The sequence below is a fragment of the Pan paniscus genome, chromosome 20 (genome assembly GCF_029289425.2).
Source record: "Pan paniscus chromosome 20, NHGRI_mPanPan1-v2.0_pri, whole genome shotgun sequence".
In the NCBI taxonomy this organism is placed as follows: Eukaryota; Metazoa; Chordata; class Mammalia; order Primates; family Hominidae; genus Pan; species Pan paniscus.
The window spans coordinates 48,246,727-48,272,769 of NC_073269.2; the positions used below are offsets into that span (position 1 = coordinate 48,246,727).

A 26,043-nucleotide genomic window follows, 5' to 3' on the forward strand; every position below is an offset into this window, starting at 1 on the left:
ATACAAGTATTATACAAATGCAGAAAAAATGGTCTGGAAGGTAACTAATTATAACCTCTTTTGTAGTAACTTCAGTTTTGGTTTGTTTGTTTGTTTGTTTGTTTTGAGATAGAGTCTCACTCTGTCATCCAGGCTGGAGTGCAGTGGTGTGATCTTGGCTCACTGCAACCTCTGCCTCCCGGGTTCAAGGGATTGTCCTGCCTCAGCCTCCCAAGTAGCTGGGATTACAGGCACGTGCCACCACACCAGGCTAATTTTTTGTATTTTCAGTAGAGATGGGGTTTCACCGTGTTAGCCAAGATAGTCTCAATCTCCTGACCTCGTGATCCTCCTGCCTTGGCCTCCCAAAGTGCTGGGATTACAGGCACGAGCCACTGTGCCCGGCCATCACTTTAGTTTTAATAATGAGATTGTACTTGTTTTTTGGTGGGGGTTTGGGGTTTGGGGGGTTTTTTGTTTGTTTTTGTTTTTGTTTTTGAGACAGGGTCGTCTCACTCTGTCAACCAGGCTGGAGTGCAGTGGTGCAATCTCAGCTCACTGCAACTGCCACCCCCCAGCAAGCAATCCTACCTCAGCCTCCTGAGTAGCTGGGACCAAAGGCACATGCTACCACACCCAGCTAATTTTTGTACTTTTTGGTAGAGACAGGATTTCAACATGTTGCATGGGCTGGTCTTGAACTCCTGGGCTCAAGCGATCCTCCCTCCTCAGTCTCCCTACATGCTGGGGTTATAGTCATGAGCCACTGTGCCTGGCCTGTACTCATTTTTTTAATTAAAATTAGAACATATTAAATGACACACATGCAGAAAATCAAAAAATGATTATCCCAAAAGTGAGAATTGTAGTTACCTCCAGCAGAGAGGAAGGAGTATGTTTGGAAAGGGACACACGGGGTGGGGCTTCTGGGTGCCTTTGACATCTCCACCCAAGTGGTGAATGCACAGATGTTCACTCGATCAAGATTCATTAAACTGGCCAGGGGTGGTGGTTCACACCTGTAATCTCAGCACTTTGGGAGACTGAGGCTGGGTCACTTGAGGCCAGGAGTTTGAGACCAGCCTGGCCAATATGGTGAAATCCTGTCTCTGCTAAAAATACAAAAAATTAGCTGGGTGTGGTAGTGCATGCTTGTAATCCCAGCTACTCAGGAGGCTAAGGCTTGAACCTGGGGGCCGAGGTTGCAGTGAGCCGAGATCACGCTGCTGCACTCCACCCTGGGCAAAAGAGCAAGACTCTGCCTCAAAAAAAAGAAAAAATTCATTAAACTGTACATTAACGTCTTGTCCAATGACTGTGTGCTTCCTGTGGGCAGGGGCCAATCATTGCGATATCATCTGTTTCCCCATCCCCATTTCACTGCCCAGAAACAGACTTAATATAAGTTGTGTGCTCAGTAGGGAGTGCCCATCACGGCAAGCGCTCAGGAGGGCCAAGGCCGCTGTCCAGGGTACTAACGACCCAAGCCTGGGAGGCCACAGAGAAGGCCAGCAAAGCGAGCCAGCTTCAAGATGCCTCATTCTGAAGGGCCCCTGCCCACCTCAACTCCTCTCTCCCCACCCCCTTCACTCACTTCCTCCAAGCTGTCTGCCTTTCTGTTCCTGCAATCCACGCCCGCGCTTCTTCTTGCCTCAGGACTTTTGCTCTTGCCCTTCCTCCTGCCCGGTGCAGTCCTTCCCCAGGTGTTCCTAAGGCTCGTCCCCTTACTTACTCCAGAATTACACTTAAACACCCCCTCCACAGAGAGGCCTTTTGACATCCTGTCTCACATGGCACTTCTCATCACTACGTCCTCTACCAGGTTGCACTTTCTTCTAGCACTTTTTGCTGTCTCACCTTCAAGCCTCGTGTCACGTGCTTGTTTATTACCTCTTTTCCCCCAACCTGAATGTTTATGCCAGCACAGGGAGCATGTGTGTCCCATTATGTCTCATCCTGTCTTTTAGAAGGATCCCAGGTGCACAAAATTGGATTAATCATAATCCTTGGTTCACAGTGTACTCCCATCACTGGGCTGGATGGAGCCCTCTTTCTCTATCCATTCACTTATTGTTTTACTTATTTTTAATAATGAGTTAATGTGAACCCACATTCACCATTCAGATTAGAACCATGATAATAATCATACTAGCCTGTGTCTGTCCTCTTCACTGCTGTGTCTCCAGCACCTGCAACCCAGGAGGTGCTTGGTATTGATTTATTGAAGAAGCTGACAAAGGGGCAATGACCTCCACACCCTGCAAAAGGGAGCTAATGGGAGTGCCCACCTGGCCTCACAAGACGGGAGAAGAAGGCAAAGGCCAGGCCCTCCACTCAGTTCCCCTGTCCTCCCCTGGTGCTCCACTCCTGCTCAGCCTGGGCAAGCGCCTCTTCCACACGATTCAGTTCCACATCTTCAGGGAGGGCCCACTGTGCCAGACCTTGTGCCAGGAGCTAGGGACACAGGGTGGCTCAGCTTGGCCGTGCTCCTGAGGAGCTCTCAAGCCTCGATGCTCCAGGCCCCTAGACCATCCCACTATTCTACTAAGTAACAAGAGCAGCTACATGGCACCTGCTCTGTGCAGGCATATGTTATGTGTATTCTTTGCATCATCTTTTGGCATCTTCCCAACAATTCACTAAAGCAGGGGCTGTTATTATCCACCCCCTTTTCAGAGGAGCACCCCAAGGCGGGTCAGAGAGGGCAAGGACTTGCCCAGACTCAGTCATGGGCAAGCCAATTCCAGGGCCCAGCTCCCCTTGCCCCACGCCTTGCTGTTACACTGATCCCATGCACATTTCTCTTCCTCCAAAGTCTATGAAGTCCTGGGCCTCTTGCATCTCTGCAAAAGCAACTGAGGATGGCAGAAAAGGTGTCAACTTTGGAGTCACATAAATAGGTAGTTAAGTCCCAGCTGTGGGGCTAGGTGTGGCCTATGTGTCACTTGGCCCATGTGTCACATTCCTGAGGGGATGAAATTAAAACAAAATGTGTATTTTCTACTTTATAGTTGAATGACACTGCCAGACCACACCACCAGTAAGATAGTATGAATTTTGTTTTAATAAATCCTGAAATGACCTTATAAATATCAGTTAACGTGGTATTTTATTGTTGTCATTGCTAAAAGCACAAGTCTGTAAATCCATTTCAGTATTCCTTCGTTCTTAGTACACTAGGAGACTCAAGAATTAGAAGTTGCCTTGGCCTCTCTCAGCCTCTGCAAAGACTGCTGAGTCCTAGCTGTGCAACTTTGAGCAAACCACTCAGCCTCTCTGTGCCTCTCTCAGAACTGTGCGGACCCTGAGCAGCATCCACAGAGGGCCCTGCCTACAGAAGGTGCTCTACATTGATTCAGAGGAGTTTAACTTAACGGAACTGTATTAGCCCAGATCGCATGAGACACAGTGCCTGTCATCGTTGAAGCAAACTCTGAGCTCTGGACATTTGAAGGAAAGTGAGGGATCAAGGAAGAAGTCTAGGTTGTTGTTGTGACAATCATTTACTGAGATGGACACAAGCTCTTGGAAAAGCTTGGGAGAGGGAATCAAGAGTTCTGCTTTAGGCTGGGTGCAGTGGCTCATGCCTGTAATCCCAGCACTCTGGGAGGCCAAGGCAGGTGGATTGCTTGAGGTCAGGAGTTCGAGACCAGCCTGACCAACACAGTGAAATCCGTCTCTACTAAAAATACCAAAATTAGCTGGGCATGGTGGCACACACCTGTAATCCCAGCTACTCAGGAGGCTGAGGTAGAAGAATCACTTAAACCCGGGAGGCGGAGGTTGCAGTGAGCTGAGATTGCGCCACTGCACTCCAGCCTGGGTGACAAAGCGAGACTCTGTCTCAAAAAAAAGAGTTCTGCTCCCCAGGAGGTGGAGCTTGCAATGAGCCGAGATTGCGCCACTGCACTCCAGCCTGGGTGACAGAGCGAGACTCTGTCTCAAAAAAAAAAAAAAAAAAGAAAAAAAAGAGTTCTGCTTTAGACAAGTTAAAGAGAAGCCCTCCACCTACTATTAATATTTAGAAGCATTTTCTCACTGAATCGTCTCAATACTCTACAAAAAAGCATTGTTAACATCCCCATTTTACAGAGGAAAACACTGATGCCCAGCAAAGTTAAATCACTTGGCTGGAGACACAGATGGAACCAGGATTGGCACCCAGGAAACTGGATTCCAAAGTCCACATTGCCATCCACTGTTCTCTTCCTCTCCCTCAAACCCTTGCCCACCCTGTCCCATTGGCTCAGCAGAAACACTGGCCTTGGACCTGGGCTTTGCTGTCTGAGACATCCATGTATCTCCCATCCCCGTCCCCAGTTATGGCCTTCTGCCAATATGAACCATTCACTGAGTGCCTTCACATCACCTGCCCACCTTGATTCACAACAATTCTGGGATGCAGATTGCACAATGCTCCCCAGCTCCACTTTGTGGGGCCCTAGCAGATTCTCCAAGCTCATACAGAAAGACCAGCTGTGAGGGGAGCCAACACCTTCAAATCTACTCGCTCCCTACACCACCTTACTCAGAGCTCACCTCCTCTGTGGAGTCTCCTAAGGGAAGGCCCCCCATTCACATCTGTGCAAGATCCCGGTCTGGCAAGAAACTTCTCAGTGCCAACCAGGCACTTTAGGGTTCACATGGAGAACATTAAATATAAGCAACCCAGGCATCTGCCTCATGGAGGCTTCCTGCAGCCTCCTAGGGAAAAAGTAGCACCTGACCTGGTAAGAGGAAAATCTCAGGTTTGGAAGGGTCAGACTCTCACTCTCTGCTCTCCACTTCTTTGAGCCTTGATATTGTCACCAATTCCAAAAGCGCTGTCTGATTCCTCCACTCCTCCCACTGCAGTCCAGGCCACCACCACCTCTGGCCTGAGTGACTTCAGTGGTCTCCTCCCCGAAGGTGTCCCTTCTTCCATGCCTGTCTCAGATAGTCTCATCTCCCCTTGGCCCCCAAAGGGGGTCTTTCTAAAACATAACCAGGTGGTGTCACTCCCTTGCTTAAGATTCTCCAGGGGCTTCCCATGCATTTGGGAATAAAACTCAATCACCTTAACCCAACCTATAAAGTCCTATGTCATCTCACCCCTGCTGACACCTCTCATCTCTTCCCCCATCACTCACCTCTTTGCCTACCCTGCTCCAAGCCATGCTGTCTCCTCTCTGTTCTTTAAACCATGCTCTTTGCAACCCCAGGCCCTTCGCATGTGCCATTCCCTCTGCCTGGAACACTGTTCCTGTGCTCTTTGCCCCATTAAATCCTACTCGTCTTTTAAGGTTTGGCTTAAATAACTTGCCCTCTCTCCTGGCTCCCTATTCTAGTTTATTCTTTGGGATAGACTTATCAGTTTCTGATTTTGTATTTGATTGATGTTTACACTTAAAGATCTGCATCTTCTCTAGTTGTCAACTCCATGAAAATACACCATGCTGGTTCTGCTGCCTGCTACATCTTTAGTGCCCAACAAACGCCGGGCACATAGTGGATGCTCAACAGACAGGTGGAATGAATGACTTAAATGGATCCTGCATAGGGACAAGCACCTGAGGCAGAGTACTTAAGTCTTCGAAGCCTCAGTTTCCACTTCTGTAAAATCAAGATAATAATTCCTCCTGTACAAGGTAGTGGTGAGGATCCAAATAGTCAATGAATATTGACAGTGCATTGGGAAAAAATCCTCTGCAAATACAAAAGCTTAAAGACCTGGAACCTAAAGGATGGGCAGGAGTCAGAGAGAAGAGCAACAGGAAAGGGCATGGCCATTTATCAGGTGACATTGTGTTTTTTATTTCCCCTTTCCCTGACCCCTATGAGGTAGTAGTTATGACGCAGAGGAGGAGATAAGGCTCAGACAGGAGAAGCCCCCTTCCCAGGGTGTCATGGTGAGTCCATGGAAGAGCCGGGATTTGTACCCCTCACACTGAGGCAGGCAAGCTTCCTGAGCATCTCCAACAGAGCTTGACCCCTAGCAGTGGGCTCTTGACAAACATGAATGGAACCAATTCAGAGGGCCAGCCAGAATCACAGTCCTGTCTCTGCCTCTCACTGGCTAGAGACCTTGGGCAAGTCACTTCCCTTCTCTGAGCCTCAATGTCCCCATCTGCTAAGTGGGAATAATGAAAATGTCTACAGCCTAGGGTGGTCGGAGGTCAGCAGGAACACAGGTTGAGGGCCTGACACACAGAAGGCAGTCCATAAGCAGCTGCCAGAATGGTTCCGCTTCCAGTGAGGGAACAGCATGAGCAAAGGATGATAAGAGGCTAGCGGTCAGTCAGAGAGGACTCACAGAAGGGGCAGCCGGAGCCAGATGGAAAGGGACTCCCAAATCTGTGCCCAATTGCCTTCTAAAGGCAGGCAGTGGGAAACCGGGACATGTTCTGAACTCCAAAGAGCAGCCCCTGTCCAGGGGCCCTTCCTCAGGTAGCCAGGGAGGTGGCGAAATGGTCATTGCAGGAGAAGCATCCCCTGATCTCTTGCCCCCCTCTTCATCCTTCACCCCCAAAGCCCTCACCTCTTTCCAGGTTTCCTGGCCTTGGCCTGAATCTCATACTCCTCAGCTGATCCTGCCAACCTCATCTCCACCCCAAGACCCACCCAGCCCTGCCCCAGCTGACACCTGGTTCTTGTGCTCACATCCTGGCCTTTCCCACATGGCCCAGAGGGACCTTTCTGTCTTCTATTAGGAAGGCCTTGTACTAATTGGAAAACTTTTTTTTGACGGTAATGCCAAAAAATTCATAACTAGTGAAAAGTAAGCACTGTTTCAGGCATAAGCAAGCATATAGCATGTGGGTAAATACATGGGTCTGTACACGCCTTTGAAACACAAATGCCGTCTTCCCACATCAGAGGGATCTCTCTAACACAGAGATCCTCACTCCCCTCCGCAAACCAGGTAGCTGTGAGGCCAGAGGTGGGGAACTGTGAAAGCTGCACTAATGTAGACCTTGTTGGTGTTGGGTGGAGGTGACTGGTCCTAGGTGAAGGACAGAGGCTTGGAAAGGACACCCAGGGTCATCCTGATATCCTCCTCCTCCTCCAAATGCCCCCATCTGTCAACTTCCCCTCAATTCAACCCAAAGATGTCTGAATCCCTCTGCTCCTCCGGCTGTGCCTCCCACTCAGGACTTGCTCCTCCCCACCCCACCCCACCCCAGCCTCTACTGTTGCACGGGTTCTTCCTCACTTGCTCCACAAATGTCCCTTGAATCCTGTCTGTGTGGCAAGCAATGAACCAGACACCAGTGATGTCACGGCCCCTGCTCTGGGGAGCTGACAATGGACATGGACCCAGGCGTCTTGAATCCACGCCCCATGTTCCTTAAAGCATGACCCTGGTTGGGCCTCGCTCCCACCCAGACCGAGAGGAAAAATCTTGGCACCCTAGACCTGCCCACGTCTGCAGCTTCACCTTCCCAAGCCACCATGAGAAGGAGAGAGGAGGGGCGACCATGTTCCCCAGCCTGAAGATCCTGCCCTCAACTCCCTCCCTAGGAAACAGAGGACCCTGGGCTTTCAAGGCAACATAATCCACAGGGGAGGCCGTAAACACCCTTGGAGCAGCTCGCTTTTCAGGGGAAACCAAGGCTCAGGGCCAGCATGACTTGAGCAAAGCCACACGGCGCGTCTGTGGCAGACAGACGGGCCCCACCCCTCAGTTCCCAGCTCCATCTCTGCGAGTGTAGACTTGTTTGAACTTCCCTAGACACTGACACTGCCAAGAGAAAGAAGAGGGGCTTAAGACCCTTTTTCTGCGTGTTCTGCTGATGTTCCAAGGACCTGAGCCTCCGCTTCTTTCTATGGCTGTGGGAGGGGAGATGAACCAAGAGAGATGGGGCTAGACAAGGGATGTGGGGCGCAGGCAGGGTAGAAAAAGACAGAGTGAAAAGCATGCAGCAGGGCAGAGAAAAGAGGGGTGTAAGGAAAGAGTAACTGGGGACTATCAAGGTAGAACAGAGAAGTGTATGGGGGTTTTTAAATCCCTGGAGGGAGAGGCAGCAATAAAGGAAAGAGAGTCAGAGTCAAACAGAGAGACAGAGACAGGAAGATGCAGATAAAGAGGCAGAGAGAGAGAACAGCAGAAAGAGAGACAAAGAAAACAGGAGAGAAAAGAAAGAGGGAGGGAGGGGGAAGAGCAAGCAGAGGTGGGGCCACAAGGGCCTCCTGTAAATTGCTTCCCAACACCCTCTCCCCTGCCCCTCACACCAGCAGTCCGGCAGGGTGTGTGGTGTCGTCCCCATCCCTGAAGGGGCTGCTCCGGGCAGAGCTGAGACTGACACATGGGAAGGTGTCCAGCTCCCGGCCCTCTCTCTTTTCCTGCACCCAGCTGCCTCCCAAAGAAAAGGACCAAGTTCAGTGTGGAAGGGGCAGAGACAGGCCCTGGGGGACTGAGAGCTGAAGTGCTGTAACCAGGGGCAGAGAGGCTGCAGTCTGTCTCCCCTCTTCAGTACCTGGTCCCCACAGACACCCTACCTGTTCTTGTCCCCTGCTGGCTGCTGAGGGACAGGCTTTGGCTATCCTGACTTTGGCCAATGCCTCCCTCAACCTGTGGCCATCGTCTCCCTGCCTGGTGACCCCAACACCCTCCTGTACCTCCTCCTACCCATCCCTGTGCCCCCCAAGACCACCCATCCCATGGCCACCTTTCTGCTCCTCTGCAGGTTTGGGGTTAGGGAAGGGAGCACAGAGGCCTAGATAGGGGCTGGAGGGCTTGGTGGATTATTGAAGATGTGCGGGCACTGCGGCTGACATGGATGAGGAGGAAGAGGAGGGGGTCTTGGTGATGGACGATGCTGATCCTGTGGTGGGGGGAATGGCAGGGGAGGGGGTGGAGAGGGCTGGGGGAGGGGTGGTGAGGAAGCAGGTTCGGGGGGGAGCAGGACCAGGCTCACATTTGGCATTCAGGGCAGCTGACAATAAAAATGCTTTATTGCCAAGAAACTGGATCGATCGGGGCTGGAGGGGGCCGGCAGGGGGGACGCGGAGGGCTCAGCACAGAGGCCGGCGGCCGGCCTTCGCAGCGACCAGGGCCCGAGCCGCCCTCCCCCCTGCACCCCCCTCCCTGCCTCCTGCCCTTTCTCTCTCCTGCAGCCACCGCTTAGTTCTTATTATATTTTTTCTTATATATTTTTCCCCCAGCTTCTCCTGCTCCTGTTTTTTTTTTCTTTTAATTTTTTTTAAAACTCGCTGCACTCCCAATGCCGCAGGCCGGGTGGGGGTGGGGTGGGGGCATCTGCCTGGGCCAGACCCATATCCACAAGGTGCCCAGAACTGCTGGCTCTGGGATGAGCCCCACTTTGCTTCTGTATCCCCCAATCCAACCAGGCTCCTCCTAGAGCCTGTCCTCTGTGGATGCCCATCTCCCCCTGCCACCCCTCCAAGGGGCCTCCTTCCAACTTCAGAGTACCCACACACACATATCCATGGTGGGCTGAGGGCCCTGGCCAGGCCTTCCTCCCCTCCCCCCTACCTGGCCCCCTGCTCACTCCCGGAGCCATTTGGCTGATGGTCAGAACTGTCCGTCAAGGTGGCTCTGAGCCCCTGGGGACCCAGATGGGAGGAGGGAGGGGGAGAGGTCGGGGGTCAGGCCACGTCCCCTCAGCTTGTCTCTTTCCCCTCCCCCTTCCTAACAAAGGGAGCATCGGCCTGACACTGGCGGGATGGCCTGGTACTCAGGGAAGCGGGGAGGAGAGGGGCTGTGGGGATGGCCATGGGCAGAAGGCGGGGGTGGGGGCCGCCTGTCCCTCCTCTGCCCTCCCCCTTGGGTCAAGGCTAAGGTGATTCCTCAACCTCTCGGAGGCTGGGCTGGGAGGAGAGGAGGATCTGGACAGACAAAGAACTGGAGCCCTGGGGAGTTGGGGGCTGGGGGGACGCACCTGGGACCAGGGCAGTCCTGGCTGAGGGAGGGGCAACAGGCACCCCTCTGGCCCTGCTCTCACCCTCTGGATGGCCCTGCCTCCCATCTGTACCAATCCCTACGGATCCCAGAGCCATATAGACCTTCCAGCTTGGGCAAGGTCGGATGGGGGTGGGGGGAAACTGAGGCCCAGAGAGGGGAGACGGCCCAGGCCCAGGGTTCTCAGTGCTGTCCCAGAGTCTCTCCTCTCACTTCTCTTCCTACTAAGGGAAGACATCTTCCTCTCCTGCCCTCCCCCACCCAGGTCAGGGGAGGTTTGGTGGGGGCAGATGGTAGAAGGTTCTATGGAGAGGGAGGAGGAGGCTGAGGAAAAAGTGAGGCTAAGCGTTCTCCTCTCTTAAGCCAGTGGACAGGGGAGGAAGCCAGAAGAGAAAAAGTCTAAAGGTGACCTTGAGCACTGGCCTGGCACAGCTGTGGGAAGAAACTTAACGTCCGTCAGAAAGGGCAGGAAACCAACATAGACAGGGTGCTCCTGAGTACCTGGCTAGCGGTGGCTGGGGAAGAGGCCTTCAGACAGTTTTCCCCTTTTGCCCATGGCTACAGTGAAGGAGGAGGATTCACACTCTGGTTGGTCACAATCCACCCATGACACTGCGTCAGGGCCTCCCATCCACCCAGCCTGACTGTGGGGCGCAAAGGGTAGCTGAGGCAATGAACAGCTGTGAGCCCCCGTGCCCACAGGGATACGGAGCCTCCAAAGAGACAGAAGGAACAGGCAGATCTTCTGTGCTTAAATTCTCCTATGAAGGCTGAGGTGACTCTCGGGGAGAGGGCCGCAGCCAAGAAGAAGAGGGGGAGAATAAGGCGGGCCTCTTTTGGAGGGGGTGGGATGGGCCCACACATGCCCCCACAGCCTGCCAAGAAGGCCCCAGATGGGCCGAGGACTATAGGGGTCCCAGCTGCCCTCCCCCAAACCTCCCCTCCCTTCTCTCCCTCTCTCTTTCTCGGCTGGCTATCGACCGGGGCTGTGACATGGTGGATCAATACGGCAGGGATATAAAGCCGGCTGGCTGGCTGCCTGCCTCTGCCTCTCTCTCTCTCTCCCTTGCTTGCCTTGCTTCCTTTTCCCGGAGCCGCACCCAGGTCCCCCACCATCATGTACCCCTTACCAAGGCCTCTGAGGGGCCAGGCACCCCCCACCACTCCCCTACAGCAGGAGAGCTTAGGGAGGCTGAGAGCTTGGACAGCCGGGAGAGGGGGTGAGTATGGGAGTGGGCAAGGAAGCAGATGGGGATGGGGGCCATAGTTTCAGGTAAGGGGGCTGGGAGAAATTGAGGGACAAGCCCCCTGGGAGAAAGCAGGCATCCCCTCAATTGGGAGCAGTTCAGAAAGATGGGGCCCTTTGAAGGTGTGTGACGGACAGAGCTCTGGGAGGTGGGCAGGGGGCACCTGTGGGTTCAGAGAGACACTGTCCTGAGCCCATGAGGCAGGGGAAGGTCTGGGGGGGGTGCTGGAGTAGGCTACGGTGAATGGACACAAAGAACAGTGGGGCGAACCCTCAGGCCGGCCTGCGCCCACCCCCAGAGCTGCTGGCTGCCCCGCCTTTGGGTCCCTGCGGGTAGAAGTTGCCTTGGCCTCACCCCAGGGTCTGGCCTGCACATGTGTGGTTGGGGTGGGAGGCTTGTGCGGCTTCGGACAGGAGGTTCCAGTGAGAGGTCTGTGGTGTGCGAGCTGCCATGGACGCAGGGTGTGCATGTGTCCTCAGGCTCTGCTGGGGGATTCTAGGACTGCACATACCCGAGCGTCTTGGCCCCTGAGTCATGTCTGTGTGTGAACATGAGTTCATGGATGTGTCCCAGGAGCACTGGGTGGCTGTGTATGCACTTCCATGAGTGTTTCCCTGACCCTAAGTCTCTGTCTGTCCCTTGGGGATGTATCCCAGGAACACCTCAGGGATCTCCTCTGTCCCCAGTTAATGGGGTAGCTATGTGTTCCCATGTGCTCTGGGAAGCCTGTGTGTGTTGGCGTGCATGGGCCCCTGACAGAGTGTGTCTGAGCACGGATGCTGCTGTGCGTGAGCCTCCATGGGTCCCGTGTGGATCCGTGCCTGTGCCTGTGGGCAGCTGCGTGTGCTTCAGGGATCTGCGCGGTGGTCTCTATGTGTACTGGAAGCAGGTTCTCCTCATGAGTGTCGGAGAGTCCATGCGGTTTCTCTGTGTGTCTATGTGATGCTGTGTGTCCCTGTGTGCCGATGGTCGAGTGTGTTTCCACAAGTGGGCTGGAGGCTCTGGGTGTGTCCCTGTGTGTGTCATGGTGACTTGGTGTACACGGCACGGTGTATGTGTGTAGAGGCTACAACCCTGAGTCTCTGAGTGGGGGAGGGTGGCGAGGCAGCAGGGCCTGCCACGGAGACACTGGCTAGCCGGTTTTATCACTACATCATCTCCAAATCCCAATGTCAGGGCCTGCCTGCCTTCTTTCCCTTCCCTGCCAGAGACCCCAGACCCCTGCCAGGATGGGCCCAGGCCCCCGCCCACCCGGCACCTTGGGCAGGCTGTACCTCTGCTCAACACCCCTGCTTTGGTGGATGCCACCTCAACTCCACCAAGCGACCTCCGTCCCTCCCAACCCCCCCAGCGCCACCCGCTCCCCCCGCCCTCCCCCCACCACAAGTCCAGTCCAACCCAGACAAAAGCAATTACTCCAGAGGTAGGATGTGAGTGTGGGTGTTAGAAACAGGAAAAAAAAGGGGGGCAGGGAGGGGGAGCGAGAGAGACACACACAGAGGCAGGGATGGACAGCCAGAGACCCCGAGAGACGACAAGAGAAAGAGAACGGCAGAGTGAGAGACAGAGGCACACGCAGAGAGATGCACAGAGAAGCAGAGACAGAAGATGAAAGAGACTGGAAGGGACACAGACACCAAAACCAGGAGGCAAAGGCAGAGAAAAAGAGCAGAGGAAGGGCAAATGCAGAGAGCACGACAGAGAGAGACGCAGAGACAGAGACTGGAGAGACGGAGAGAGAAACAGAGAAAGAGCACACAACAGAGCAGAAAACCCAGTGATGGAGCCACACAGAGAGAAGACGCAGATAAAGAGAGAACGGGGGCCAGAGGCAGGGAGAACTAGAAAGGGGGCAATGCACAGAGAGGAACAGAAAGGCTGAGTGAGAGTGAGAGAGAAAGGAGACCAGAGAGATAAAAGGCAGACGGCAGATAGTGGTGGAGGGGAGTTGGTAATGCACTAGAGACTCTGAGATGGCAAAGCTAGAGAGAAACTGAAAGGGGATCACGTCCAAAGTGATGTCTCTCACACACACACACACACACCTTTCTCCCCATTCCCCAGGCCAGAAGTCAGGGATGCTCAAGCCTTTTTCCACGTTCCTCTGGGCCCCTGTGAGCCACGGTGGGGAGGGGACAGGGTGAATGGACAGGGATGATCTCAGGTAGCTTCAGGGACCAGCCAGAGCCGACTGGGACCTGATCACATGGGTAGGGAGAGCAGTACATCCCTCCTTACCACACACCGCCACCTCACCCTCCACACACAGTCCACACACACCAGGGCCTTGGCCAATTTCCTCGTACTCTGCCAGGCATGGCCAGCCTGGGGGGTGGGGGGCCAGGTGTGAGGTCCTTCCTTCCTGCCCCACAGTCCTGCCCACCTGCCTCAGCTGCAGCTGCCCCGCACTGTTTTTTCTTTCTCATTGTCCCCTGCCTTCAGCCCAGCTGCCTTCATCTTTCTCTGATGCACTCTCATGCGCTCAGCTCGCATGCACGCGCCCTCTCTTTCTCTCTGTTCCTTTCTGTCTCTGAGTCCCTCACTCTGCTTTCCTGCCTCTGACTTTTCTGCTGTTTCCTCTTCCTCTTTGCTCCTCTCCATTGCTCCGTTCCCCTCTCTGTGTTTCTGTCATGAGGTGCATGCTCTCTGGGTCTCCCTCTCCCTCCACTCCCATCTGGTGTATTCTGGATTCCCCTTTCTTAGACAATCCCTCTGGCCCTCCTATCCACCTCATCCCCAAGAAAAGCAAGGTTGGGCACAGTGGTCCTAGCCTGTAGTCCCAGCTACATAGGAGACTGAGGCAGGAGGATTGCTTGAAAGTTTGAGAAAAGCAAGGGTGGATCACTGTGTAAAGGACCTCAGAAGCTGTCCTGGAGTGCTAGGAGTGGGTGAATACTTCCTTTCTTGTTTTTCCCTCAATCACCTTTTATCCTCCTCCCTTTCCTACCCCACCTCACACCCACCCCAGGCCGGATCTCTGGATCTCCCCAGTCTCCAGATCTCAGTGTGGCTCTCTCTGGAGACAAAAGCTAAGACTCAACCCACAGGCAACACTCAACACAGAGATCCAGCTCAGAAAAAAAGGAGCTGACCAGGGAGGAATGGAGAGGCCAAGACACATAATGAAGACCAAGAAAAGGAAGAAAGATGATGCTGGGGCTGGAGCCAAAGGGAGAGGAAGAGGAAAGGAAGGAAAGCCAGGAGCAGAGACCCGGCAGGGCAGCGTGAGCCCAACAACCACGGGGTGGGGGTGGGGCGCGCATCAAGATTTCTAACAAGCGCAGCTGAAAACACCCAGGGTCGTTCTCTGAGGCCTTCTCTCTGCCTACCAGCCCTCACCAGTGCTTCGAAGAGCCCTGAGGAATGTCTCTCTATTTGAAGTCAGAGCCGAGTGCCTGCTCTCGGCACCTGGGGCTCCATGCTTACCAGGATGGTGGGTACTTGACCTTCATTTGCTGTGGGACTGTCAGGGATTCCAGGGACCCACTGGTCCCCGAACTAGCTCAGAGATGCAAGCCATTTTTACCTCCTACACATCTATAATCCCCACCCCATGGCTGACAAATATTCCCAGTCCACAGCTGTCTCCACCCACCCAGTGACAGAGCACAGGCAGCCAAAAGGATCAAGCAATCTCTTGCCACCTCCCAGCACCCCAGAATGCTAAACAGACCCTCACGTCTGGACTCCACATCCAGCGAGGAGTGCCCCTGCCCACCACCCAGATCACACAGCTGCCATTTACAGACCACCCTATAGGTCCCACCACACGGCCATAGCCCACCAGCATCCCAGAGCTGCCTCTACACTAAAGCTCTGTCCCAGCCCAGCCATCCTTCAAGCCACATCTGGAATAGCACACACCCTATTCCCCTAGCCAAAGCCCCCAGGGGTGCAATTCAGAAGGAGGCAGACTGGGCCTGGGGCATGTGGACAAGTCCCTGACACCACGCCCTGGCTTCTCCGGCTTGTCTGAAGAACCTGAACTGCCCTTAAGGCCTGCGCCTCCCATCCCAGGGCAGCCCCCCCGCCATACCTACACTCTTGGCCATGGGAGAATGTCCTCATGTGCGGCTAAACATCCTCCTCATGCAGCCTTGAATTCTGTTCCTTCCACGTCACCTCACCAGACCCAGGATGAAAGCCGCCCACCTAGAGCAAAGCTTCTGCTTCCGAGGCATTCAGGACTCCCCTCAGGGTGTGTGAGCACCCTGGGGCACATCCCTGTTGCTTATGTCTGGGTTACCTCTGTGACCCTGGGACCGCTCCACATTGAAGGCCGTTGTGTCTTTTTGTGGAAGGATGGAAGGACAGAAGGGAAGGAGAGACAAAGTGGTACCACAGCCCTGTTCCTGCCCTGGCACTTGGAGGGCACCAGATACCCAGGGGACTGTAACTGGCTGTGAGGACTCTAAGGCCAGGCCAGCATCCACAGTCCCCAATAGTGAGTAGGAGCCCAGTCAGTCCACACCCCTTCCCATCCACTCGAAATGTAACTTAGCCCTCGGCTTCTCCTTACCTTTCAGGAGTTCTCTCCTTACCCCCAAAGACTTCCTGAGGACCCCCTAGGCCAGCCAGCCTATCCCTCTCTCCCCTAACCCAGCATCCTGCAGTCCCCTGGTTCAGATTGGTGGTGTCTGTGCCTGAGCCCCCACGAGCCTGAAAGCCCCTCAAAGGCCACGTGGGTCTCCCGCCTCTCTGCATCTCCAGATGGTGGCACGAGGCCTAGCACACAAGGAATCCCAGAAAATGTTGGCTGAAGGAATAAATGGATGGATCTGGGTTTATGTGTCTGTTTGCTCACTTATTTATTCATTCAGCTCATGCTTGCTGAGCACTTACACTGTGCCAGGGACTGAGTGTAGACAGATGTGTTAGACAAACAGAGAGGTCCCCTCACCCAGAGGCTTCTGAGAGCAGACATTAACCATATAGAATATAATCAGATACGGTGATAGTGCTCAGGAGGGAAAAGGAGGCATCATCCAGCCCAGGGGTCAAGAAAGGCCCTCAGAGTTGAGGAGCCTTAGATGGGGAGCTGAGGAGGTAGAGAAGTGAAGCCAACCCAGAGTGGAGAGAAAGCCCTGGTGTGGGTGGGAGGAGATTTGGAGGAAGGGCCAGAAGGGAGAGGAGGAGGGGGAGTCACATGGGAGCATAGGCAGCAGAGGCCACCACAACCCCAGGGCTGGGAGGGGGTCTCTCACTCATCCTGGGGCTCCAGCTCCCACATAGAGCATTGAGGAGGCCTCCAGACATGTTTGGGGCATCACTCACCTTCCAAGTGTGGCTATAAAGGAAAGACAGAGCAGGTGAGGGCGATGTTTATTGTAGTTGTTGTTTCGTAACAAAACTATACACCTAAAAGAGTATGGCTTCCTTCAAAGATGTCTCCTCAGGAGGCCGAACTTTTTCTTGAACCACCTGATATTTTGGCAACAGCCTTCAAGGCCAGTTTACAAACTCCATCAGCAAAGCATCTCTCTAGTGTATAATCATCTCTAGTTTCTATTGAAAAACCAACAAGTGGCCCCAGTATTATCATTGCTAAATTCATCAGAGCTGCTGCTAAATCAGACTTCAGGTGGTCTCCGAAATCAAATTCACTCCCAAAGTGCAAAAATTTGCCACACTGTGGAGATACCAAAAACAATGGTGGGTTTTGGTGAGGTAAAAGAATGAGAGCTTTAAGGTCAGGCAAACCCAGGTTCAAATTCTAACTCTACTGCTTACATGTTGGGTGGCCTTAGGCAAGTTGCCTTCACGCTCTGTGCCTCAGTTTCTTTGTCTTGTAACAGGTGCCAACACCCACTTCACAGGGTTGCTGTGAGGATTAAAAGCAAAGTGCCCAGAACAGGCCCTCGCACAAAGGTGGCCCCTAGTAAATATCAGTTTCCTCACTGGAATGTACCAGCCCTGTTACGTGTTACCAAGTCAGTCACCCACATGTCCATGAAATCATGGATTTTTAATGAACATCTATTTGAAGACAAATAATTGAAATCATAGACCTAACAGTGACCTCTACCAACTGGAAACATAATTAAACCCCTCTGTTACTTCAGCCCAACTTTCAGACATTCCTCAAAGCCAGTCTCTAGCTCCCAAACTAATTCTGCAACCTGGAAATTCCTTGACTCTCTTTTCGAGGATGTGAGGATTCCTGGAAAAACTGCAACTTCGGTTCCCTGGAGAAAGCACTCTAGAGAAATGACACATCCTGGAACGAACACTCTCAGCGATAACAGGGGTCCATGAATGAGCTTCAGGGGGTCTGTGATCATCCCAAAGTGTAGCACAACTGGGCAAATGTAGGTATGTGTTTTCCTGGGAGAAGCTCTATACTGTTGTGAAACTAGGTATCTATGGGCCAAAGGTTGCCTGAAATATGTGGTTTGGACCACGAGGAGATTTTGGAAGTTTTGCATTAGTTGCCAACATTTAAAGATTGGAAGACTTCACACACAAGTCTGGGTTCCTGGCTTCTCTTGAAAAATCAGAAACCCTGGCAAGTCAGGGTTGCATCTGTGCATGAGAACAGTCAGTGGAGCTAAAAAGCAGTCCCCCACCCCTTGCATTTTTCAGTCCATCATAGTCCCTACAATGCTGGGTTGCAAACCCTGGGCTACAGCTTCCATCTGCTTCTTAAAATGAGACTGTGATTCCTGGTACAGCAAAGGACTCCTACCCAGGAGTCCTACAAGGGCACCCAGAGGCCTCCCTAGGGTCCTGAGACCTGTGGGTTAAGCTTCTCTCGTGGGAATAGGGGTGGCAGTAGAGGGCTGTCCCACCCCAGAAGCCCTGTCCACCCTCCTCCCTAGATGCTCATTGCCAGGGCCTCACCAAGCAAGCTGGAGCAAACACCAGGGCAAATGGCCAGAGCCCCTGCTTCCCACAGAGGTGAGCAGCAGGAGAACTACGGCTTCTACCTGGGAGTCTTAGTGGGCTTCAGGGAGGGGCTTCATAAAACCTTCTTTGTTCAGGGGAACGCTTCCAGCCATATTTTGAGCTCCCACTTCCTGCAGCCACACGATTTCAAGGAATAAGTACTTTCATCTTCACGCCACCTCCGTGTGGTAAATGCTATTAATTACCCTCCTTTGACAGATGGGGAAACTGAGCCATGCCCACGATCACTCAGCCACCTGGCTCTTCTTCCTCTATCTCCTTTTGCTCTCAGGATGGCACTTAAGGTGGGTTCTATTAGTATTCCCATTTACAGACAAGGAAATGGAAGCTCAAACTTTCCCAAGTCCCTCGAAATCAGGAAAAGAGATTCGAACATAGGTGTGCTTGAACCCAAAGCTGTGATCTGAGCCACCGAGTTACCCCCATCTCTCTCCTACTGAGCTGTAACACTGATCAGCAGAAACACCCACAGTCATCAACACCAAGAACCACTGGTTTGGCCCGAAAGCCACAGGATGCATGGAGGGTGAAAACAAAGCAGTCAGATTCTAACCTCTGGTGGGCAGAGTGGAGAAGGGCAGCAACACACCCAGGGTGAGGCCAGAGACGAGGATGGGAAAGCAGAGACTTCTGTGAGAAACCAGAAGGTGCATCAATAAGCAAAACTCTAAGGCCGTGGTCCTTACCTCTTGGGCAGACGCAGCGAAGCTAATACATTCAGGCCACCAACCCGGTCCAGTCGAGAACCTGGAGAGAGAGGAGAATGCAGTCAACATCCCGGAGAAGTCCCCATCCTCATGCAGGATGATGCACTCCTCCAGTGGAGGAACCCTCCTCCTGTCACATCATCAGGAGCTGCAGTTGGCTAACTGTGGAGTCAGGTGCCTGGAACTCAGGTCCAGTCAGCCACTTGTTGCCTTCAGTAGTCACTTCTGGCCTCTGAGCCTCTGTGTCCCCAACTCATAAATGGGCATACTAGTGCCTGCCACTGTGGAACATCTGTTTTTCCCATCAGACTGGAAGCTTCTTAAAGTGCAGGGACTGTAACTGTGTCTTGAAGCTTTTGTGTTTGGCAGAGGGCCTGGCAAATTTGAGATGCTCAATTAGTGCATAATGGACGACGGAGTGAATGGATGGGTGGATGGAGGAATTAACTGATTAAATGGTGTATCTCAAAGGACTGCTAGAGGAACAAATGAGAAAGAAATTTGAAAAGGTTACTCATTATTAAGTTCCTATGTGCTGTGGGGAGATTAAAAATAAAAGTCATAATGATATTTCTGACTTGTACATTTGTCCATTCATTTGTGCATTTAGTTCATCAACAAATATTGAGATTTCTCTGGCTCCGAATCAAGTGTGGCAGGGGACAGAGATGAATTAGACAAGGTCTCTGTTCTATTACAGGGCTTACAGGCAACTTGAGGAGACAGAAGGAAGAGCCAATGCCAACATGCTGGGGTAAGCAGAGGGTGCTGCGGGCATCCTGGGTGAGATCACAGAAGACTTAGGGAGGAAACAACACCCAAGCCAAACCTGGAAGACAAATTTTAATCAGAGAAAGAACCAGGTGCAAGGAATGAGAGAATGCCAGGACTTTGCCTGTCCAGGGTTCAGTAAGAGAAATGGGGAAAGACGAGGCTTCCAGATTGCAGGGGCTGCTCCCTGCAGGGCGTCAAGTGCCTGGTCCAAGCAGCCAGGGCTTCGTCAGAGAGGGAAAGGGATACAATCCAGTTTGCCTTTGGAAAGGTCCTTCTACCTCCTGTGTACAAGATGGAGAGAACAGAGAAGTAGGCAAGAGGTCAGGAGGCCCATCCCCAAAGAGGGTTTGCTGAGCCTCTCCACAGCCCTGTAGGAAGGAGGAGTGAGGAATTAAGGGAGGCACCAGAGTTCAAAAGGAGGAGGAGGAGAAAGAAAAAGATGGACTGAGAAGGAGGGGGAGAGAGAAAGAGAAGAGATGGGGAGAAATAGACAGAGAGGAATGAAGGGAGCGGGGGCAAAGAGACCAGGGAAAAGCCCAAACAAGAAGCAAAAGGGGGGTAAAAAGGGCCAAGGGTCTCCCCACTTCCTCCTCCATCTGTCCTGTCTCTCCCTGGGCCTTCATCTTCAGGGGCAGAAGGGGACCAGAACCCCTGGTCCCTGAGGGGAGGGAGGAGCTGGGGTTGCTCCCCGCTCAGGGGCTGCTTCCCCCCAGCCCCCGCCCTGGAGCTAATCAGCGGCTGTCATCTCCACAGTGAGGTCTTGGTTAAGGAGATTTAGGGCCGGGATCAATAGGAAATTTAAAAATCGATGCAGCGCGCAGGGCAAAATCGATGGCGTTTAATCGCCTTGCCGATTCCCAGTCAAAACAATTAGCCGCGCTGAGTGTTGAACACGGTGGCGACACGGCATTAACCGTCAATATTGGTGTAAGTGATGGGGTGGGCGAGGGAATCCCCAGGCCTCGGGGGGGCCAGAGTCAGACAGCGCCTTAGGGCTGGGGTCTTCCCCCAGGCAGTGCCCCCACCTTGGGCTTCCCTCCAGCAGGGCCCACACTTCAGTCTCCCTGCCCTCTGCTACCTGGGGCTGTGGTGCCCATAGGCAGCACCATCCCTGGCATATCTGCTTCCAACTCTCATCCCATCTCCCGGGTTCCCAAACCCCAATATGCCCTCCGACAGAGGGGAGAGGATCCCTCTCCCAAGCAGACAACACCTCCAAGTAGAGAGACAGTCCATGGGATCTAGGAGCTGTATTCCCAGCAGTGCCTTAAGACTGGGAGCTATTTAGAAGATGTCTTCCCCCATTGTACAGATGGGGACCCTGAGGAACAGAGAGGAACAGATGGGGACCCTGAGGAACAGAGAGGCCCACAGTTACCAGGCACGGGAAGAGTGGGAGCCAGAATTTGAACCTGATGTGTCTGACTCCAAAGCCTACATTTCCTGCAGCTGTGCACATAAAGGGTAGATTCCAGCGTTCACAGAGGGAAAGCAAGCTCAGGGTTTGGTCCTGGCCCCTCAAGTCTCCTCACAGCCAGTGTATATAATGGTTTGCTGTGTCCTGGGGTCAGTTTGCCATGTACATGGCAGACTGTGAGCTCCTTGAGGGCAAGGCAGGGCCTGGCTCCTTTGGGGGGTCCGAAGCATTGCCCAGCACAGGGAATGACCCCAAGCCAGGGCTTGGGACAGGCCTAAGAATGATGACGCCACTTGCCCCCACAGACACAGAATGCCCACATACAACCCCACCGATGGACAGATGGAAACACTGGCACTCACAGACACATCAGTACTGGCATTTCCTGAGTGCTGGTCATGCACCAGGGGTGGGTCATTGCTCTGCAGGTGTGATCTCTCAGCATCTCACATTTGTTCGGCGAGTGTCATCCCATGACACTGCTGTGGAAAATGGAGGCTCAGACAGGTAAAGTCACTTGCTCAAGGTCACACAGCCAAGTGGGGGCACCTCTATCTGATTGGACTCTGAGGGGCATGGGACATACAGCAAACAAGATCTAATGACTATGAGCAAGAGAGGTGGATGCAAGGAGAAGGTACAGGAACTGGGCACCTAAACAGAGAACCAGGAATGGCCCACAAAGGGCCATGGGGCTCCTGGTTCTGGGGTGCTGTGTTGGGAGAGCAGAGGCTTCTGTGGCCACCTGCTCCCTGGAACAGAAGAACAGGAGGGAGTGTGTGGGCAGAGGAGGAGGCCCACGAGATGAGCCAGGGATTGATCTGACAAGGTCCTAATCAAATGGTCAATATCGCTGACCTGACCACTTAACCTATTGATAAGCTGGCAAGGATGGAGCAGGCGGTGAGTGGGCTCAGGGAGGGGGGCAGCGGAAGGGATGAGGGAAGCCTGAGTGGGCAGGACATAGGCCGGCATCACGCCTGGCTCTGGGGCCTGGAAGAGGGTGGTCTCCTCCTCAAGGGCCCCCGCTGACACGGCACATGTCTTATGTCTTGGGGGCTTCCTCTACCCAGGCTTTTCTCTCCTCTCAGGATCCCTCAGTCCCTCCCTGAGGGAGGCCGGGGACTGTTGCTGGCACCCAAGTGGTCCCCGGCTCCCCTCTGACTGTGCCTTAGCTTTTCACACATGTGAGAGGCTTCACATCCAAGCCTCAATGTCTTCATTTGTAAACTGGGGATAATTATAATAGGGGAAATCAAAAACCAACCTAGATATCCTATGAGTGGGGACTGGTACAATAAATGATAGTATAGTGGCCATACAAAGAAGGACTGTAGAGTTGTTGAAAACATGTTTGAAATAAATTTTTTTTACACTTCTCTCAGCTCATACCATGAAATAAAATCATTGACAACGAAACCATGTTCATAATCTGTTGTTAGGAAGAAGAAAAGGCAAGTTATAAACAAGTATGTAGCATATCATCCCGTTTTTACAAAATACACATCCAGATGGTTCCCCCACCAAAAATAAATAAATTTGGAACAGAAATCAGAATTCTGAGTTTGGACCAGTCTGGCCAACATGGTGAAACTCCATCTCTACTAAAAATACACATATTAGCCGGGTGTGGTGGTGCGCCTGTAATCCCAGCTACTCAGGAGGCTGAGGCAGGAGAATCTCTTGAACCCAGGAGGTGGAGGTTGCAGTGAGCTGAGATTGCGCCACTGCACTCCAGCCTGGACGACACACTGACATTCTGTCTCAAAAAAAAAAAAAAAAAAAAAAAAAAGGCCAGGCGTAGTGGCTCATGCCTGTAATCCCAACACTTTGGGAGGCCAAGGCAGGCGGATCACCTGAGGTCAGGAGTTTGAAACCCCATCTCTACTAAAAATACAAAAAAAGTTAGCTAGGCGTGGCAGCGGACACCTGTAATCCTAGCTACTCGGGAGGCTGAGGCAGGAGAATCGCTTGAACCTGGGAGGCAGAGGTTGCAGTAAGCCGAGATCATGCCATTGCACTTCAGCTCAGGTGACAGTGCAAGACTCTGTCTCAAAAAAAAAAAAAATCTGAGTTTGGGTCCCAGGTATCTAAATTTTAATAAATTCTTTGGGTAAACTCATAGCCATAATCTCCTTTGGAGAAAAAAAAAAAGCTAAGACAGTCAGGGTGCAATGGCTCACACCTGTAATCCCAGCACTTTGGGAGGCCGAGGTGGGTGGATCCCTTGAGCCCAGGAGTTCAAGACCAGCCTGGGCAACATAGCAAGACTCTGTCTCTACAAAAAATACAAAAATTAGCTGGGTGTGGTGGCGCATACCTATAGTCTCAGCTACTCGGGAGGCTGAGATGGGAGGATCACTTAAGCCTCAGAGGTAGAGGCTGCAGTGAGCTGAGATCTCTCCACTGCACTCCAGCCTGGGTGACAGGCTATCTCAAAAAAAAAAAAAAAAAGACAGATAGCAAAAGGTAATGTCCTTTTTGTTGTTCGTTTAACTAGATTATCATGGTCATTTTCTTCTCATCTCATTGAATTTCTGTTTTCTGTTATTTCTACAATGAACATGTGTCACACCATTTGTCTGTAATTGACAGACTGTGGCTAGGTACTTAGTGGAGGCACCCCTAGTGCTGTTTCTCTGCTTCCCTCTCCCTTTCCCAGCCAGGCTTGTCTTATGTCTTCCCTTATGTCCAAACCCAGCAGAGTTCAGTGCCCTCAAGAATGTGAATGAATTTGAAGTCTGCTGAATGGAGAAGAGCTCGCTCCTCTGGCTTCTGCTCTCAATAGAGTGGGCGGGGTAGTACCAAACCAAATACAGTCCCCTGTCCCCTCTTCAGGAAACCGGCTGAGGGCTTACAGACAAGAGGAACTGCTGGAGGGAAAATGAAGGCCCAGAGGGAGGGAAGGGATTTTCCCAGAGCTACTCAACTAGTCATGACACAGCTGGGACCAGAAGCTGGGGATCTGGGCTCCTGGATCAGAGTAGTGCCATCCAACTACTGGGAGGGGGACAACTGCAAGAACAAGTGTGCATGCAGACTCCTGAGATAATGTGCGCTTCTGTGGGGCAGAAGAGCACAGTGGGTAAACATGGGGTCAGCCACTTCCTCACTGTGTGGCCCTGGGCAAGTCACTTCACCTCTCTGAGCCTCAGTTTGCTCAAACATAGCATGAAGATAATAATAACAGCTGCCTCATTTTGCTGGTGTGAGAAGCCAACAAGACCGTGCTTATAGGGAACTTAGCAAAAGGCCTGACACACAAAAAAGGGGCAATGAGTGGGAGAAATTAATACTATTACCATCAGCAGCTATAAATGCTGTGAGTAGTAAGTGAAGGTGGTGGGTAGGTAAGGGAGAAGGTTTGTCTTGGTAACCTGAGCAAATGAACAAATGCAATGAAGACACTCAGCTAAATATATTCCTTTGTTCATTCATTCATTCATTCAGTAAGCATTTCCTGAGGCCAATTCTAGGCCAGATCCCATGCTGGGCCCTGCAATCCAGATATGAACAATGAGAGCTCCCATTAGGTTGGTAAAGGGGAATTAAGGATGGCTGGGGATGGCCCCTTATCTCTGACAGTTGCTGCCGCAATGGCCCCCAAACTATCTCTTGGGCCTTCTGCAGAAAAGCATCAAGTACAGGAGCACAAGCTCCCCATCACCTGACTGGTGTGACACTTTGGGTATGTGTGTGCACACACTGGAATAGTAAGCTCTGTGCAGATGGACTATGTTCACTTTTGTCATTCACAGCACTGGGCACCAGGTCTCATGCTCTGGGGACACTCTATGCTCAGAGTTTTTTTTTTTCCTCCATTTTTTAAAATGAACAACAAAAAAAAAGTTCAAAGCACCTCGCACAATGCCTAACACCTGGCAGGTACTCAATAAATAGCAGCTATTATTAGCGTCATCATCACACGTGCCACTGCTCTTCATCCCGACAAAAACCTTATTTTGCCGACAAGGAAACTCGAGGCTTAAAAGGAGTGATGTGACTCAAAGCCGGGTGTGTCTGACTCCACAGTCTGTGGTCTCCCCTCCTTTGTGTCTGGGGGCAGGGGCCATCAGAGTTGTATGCTGGAGGTGAAGGAGGGGAAGGGCAGCAGTGTGCGTCAGGGGGTGAGCAGATCTGACAATGGGAGTAAGGAGGAGTTGATTGGAGTGAGGGGAGGGTCGTGAGGGAGATGAGGGTGCAGGATGGGAGCATACAGGCCCAGGATGATGATGGTTTTGGAGTCTGGCTGCTCTGAGGCTCAGGTAGGAGGTGGACTCACTTGCCAATGTACCCCTCCAGCACTGGTAAGTGCAGCCCCCTGAAGGTGAGCTCTGCCACCCTTGTCTGACACAGCAGACGTCTACCTCCACCATTATATTGGGCAAGCAGGTGATATACTGGGCAAGTAGGTGATATATTGGGCAAGTAGGTGACAGGGGATCCGGCTTCAGTTCATTTGACAAAACATTCAATGAGCACTTATCGTGTTCTGGGCACTGTGCTACACACTAGGGATACAACTATGAACAACACAAAGTCCCTGCCATCGTGGAATCCACCTTCTAGTGGAGGAAGAGATATGATATACAAGAAAATATATTTAAGACCTAAGAAGGAAAATAAAGCAGGGAGAAAGTGGCTTACAAGATACTGCTATTGGCCAGGCACAGTGGCTCATGCCTGTAATCCCAGCACTTTGGGAGGCCGTGGCGGGCAGATCACCTGAAGTCAGGAGTTCGAGACCAGCCTGGCCAACATCATGAAACCCCGTCTCTACAAAAATACAAAAATTAGGTGGGCATGGTGGTGCGCGCCTGTAGTCCCAGCTACTCAAGAGGCTGAGGCACAAGAATCGCTTGAACCTGGGAGGCAGAGGTTGCAGTGGGCTGAGATTGCACCACTGCACTCCAGCCTGGGCAACAGAGCAAGACTCTGTCCCCCCAACTCCAAAAAAAAAAAAAAAGCTGCTATTTTAAACATAAAGGAAAAGCCTATCAGAGAAGGTGATTTTGACAGCTTTCCTGGCAAAGGAAACAGCAAGTGCAAAGGCCCTGGGTCAGGAACAAGGTTTAAGGAACAGCAAGAAGGCCAGAACGGCTTGAGCTTCCA

At 52.4% G+C, this 26,043-nt stretch overlaps 2 protein-coding genes across 3 annotated transcripts in view; one reads left to right on the top strand and one right to left on the bottom strand.

Moving 5' to 3' along the window:
• The window catches only part of LOC100976543 (CEA cell adhesion molecule 6), a 910,921-nt gene that overhangs the window by 381,408 nt on the left and 503,470 nt on the right, over window positions 1-26,043 (top strand). The gene's annotated exons all lie outside the window — the stretch shown is intronic.
• Window positions 1-26,043, bottom strand: part of POU2F2 (POU class 2 homeobox 2) — an 86,649-nt gene that overhangs the window by 50,906 nt on the left and 9,700 nt on the right. For both annotated transcript variants that reach the window (XM_055103695.2, XM_034946084.3), the window contains exon 2: window positions 18,720-18,780. The gene's annotated coding sequence lies outside the window, so the exon portion shown is untranslated. The remainder of the gene's footprint in view (window positions 1-18,719; window positions 18,781-26,043) is intronic.